The sequence below is a fragment of the Manis pentadactyla genome, chromosome 9, assembly GCF_030020395.1.
Source record: "Manis pentadactyla isolate mManPen7 chromosome 9, mManPen7.hap1, whole genome shotgun sequence".
Classification (NCBI taxonomy): domain Eukaryota; kingdom Metazoa; phylum Chordata; class Mammalia; order Pholidota; family Manidae; genus Manis; species Manis pentadactyla.
The window spans coordinates 16569181-16571375 of NC_080027.1; the positions used below are offsets into that span (position 1 = coordinate 16569181).

Here is a 2195-nt window from a genome sequence, read left to right on the forward strand (position 1 = left end):
CAAAGAACCTCCAGGTCTATGAAAGTCATATCATCATCCTTGCCTTGCAGACCAGGAGGCTCTGACTGGCTTGGCTTGGTGCTCCAACCGCCCCCCTCCCCTCCTAGACTCTAAAGAAATATCCTAATTACTGATTTTCTAACATTACTCATTTTTAACAGAGAAGAGTGCTGGGGATAAAAAGGAAATTATTCTGTTAGGTCCTATCAGAAAGAGGATGAAAATCCCCCCTGAGATATCAAAGTACCAAATCTTCCTTTATGTGAACATAGGCCAGGATCAACGGAGGGACAGTCACCTCAGGCTAATACTATTTAGATAATATAAATACAAATTTAGAGAGAAAGTAATTCAGAAAATAAAAGTCCAGAAACACTTATAAAAATAAGACACTTTGTGTCAGGTCCGAAGATGGCCCTCAGCTGTGAAGTTAGCGGGAGCGACCCTGTTCCTGCTACAGTGGCTCTGACCACGTTCACTCCCAGGCTGCCGTTCATCTGGAAGAGATGGTAAGTGCTCGTTGCTTCCAGAGGATCGTGATGTCCTTCCTCCTTTTGGAGAACACAGAAGCATGTACTTATTTTGAAGCAGCTGAAGCACATTCTCGAATAACTTTTCTAGGTCTAAGAAAGAATGCCGCCGAAGCACTGGATTCTGTCCTCGCGAGTGAACACCAGGCACAGGGTTCAGATGATAGAAGTAGGGAAGGTAGGTTTAGCCTCAGTTTCCTGATGGAAGAATTTGCAATGACCCCCTTAAAGCCCAGATGATTCAGAGAATTAGGGATGATTTCTTTTGCCTTGAGCTAAAGCACCTCTGATTTTGCTTGTTGCTTCTGGGCTCAGGGAAACACTTCCCAGGTTCAATGTGAGTTTTCTTCCAGCAGGAATAGACAGAATTCCAGATATGAAGAACTGAAACTAGAAGAATCCACTCAGCCTGGTAAGCCTGTACCTATACTTTCACCTATTCCAGATTCATCATATCCCCAAAGCACTGAGGCCAAACAGTTTGCCCCAAGAAATAAAATCCCAGATGAAGCAACAGGTTTTTGAGAGAGAAGACTGGAAGGAAATATTTGCAGAATATTACTGTGGATAAAATGAGAGTTCCTGTGGCCAGGATTCTCTCACCTGGACCTGGTCAACTAGCTCACTACACACATGTTAATGCTTGTTGTTATTGACTCTATATAAAGGGCCCTGCCCAGTGCTTTGGGTGACACGGTGGCACGGCTGCAAGGCTGCAGGAGAGCAGAGGCTGGAGTGGTGGCAGCACCGAGGACACAGGCCCAGAGGACCAGCTGTGCGGGCAGAGAGGCCCAGAGGCAGAGACCAGCTTGCTGCCTGCAGACTCACTCTGAGTGAACAGGATTCTAGTGACTGACCTGCCACCATGGAAATAAAGTTGGGTATAAACCCTTCACCCCAATAACGTTCCACTGTCATTTTTCAGTCTCACTAAATCCATAGTGAACTTGTCCAGGGCTGAAACCCATGGGCAAGCCAGGGGATGTTCATGACACCCACTCCATGTTTGTCAATCGGATGCTTGCAATTCAGTAAGGGAAAGTAAATAATTAATTTACATCATGAATTTATAAGTGTATGTGGCTAGAAACTACATTAAATGTGAATCTTCACTTTCTGGGTAAGAAAGCTTAGTTCCAAAGGAATTATATCACTTCTTAGATGTCAGTCAGCATTTCTGTGTTCAAACCCAATGAGAATTCAGTTTCTCTAGCAAATTGGCCTCTTTGCCTGTCTAGTGTTACCTACGCCACAAGCATAGTGGCAATTTACTAAAAGCTGTGATGCTCCAGGCCTGCTCAAAATGGTTTTCTGAGCCCTCTTCCGTGGGTTCATACTCCTTTGGAAACCAGATTTAGTGCATTGATGGCTCCTACTCTCCACCCTCCCCTGTTCTGATACCAGTGCCAAGAGACTGCAGCTGCTTTCATTCAAAGCAGAATATAATTTTCCTTTCCTCCTTGATTCTGCATTTAACCTTGTAACTGTTACTTTGACTAATGAGGTACTAGCCAATGGTTTAAAAGCACAATGTTTATTGTGCTTTTTTGTGCCCTAAAGCACAATGTTTTAAAAGCTCATGCCATGGTCGGGAAAACATCTTACTGAAGGATACAACACCTGGAGGGGAACACGGCGTCCCACGTGTCTCAGCTGAAGCCATCT

The 2195-nt window shown here is 44.5% G+C and overlaps 1 long non-coding RNA gene across 2 annotated transcripts; it reads left to right on the forward strand.

Moving 5' to 3' along the window:
* Nucleotides 1-306: 306 nt before the first annotated feature.
* Nucleotides 307-1321, forward strand: LOC118928200 (uncharacterized). Of its 2 annotated transcripts, none has more exons than XR_005031143.2 (3): nucleotides 307-509; nucleotides 622-708; nucleotides 884-1321. It is a non-coding gene; the product is annotated as an uncharacterized LOC118928200 (long non-coding RNA). The 2 variants fall into 2 exon arrangements; XR_008999069.1 differs by having other exon boundaries at nucleotides 887-1321.
* The last annotated feature ends 874 nt before the right edge of the window (nucleotides 1322-2195 follow it).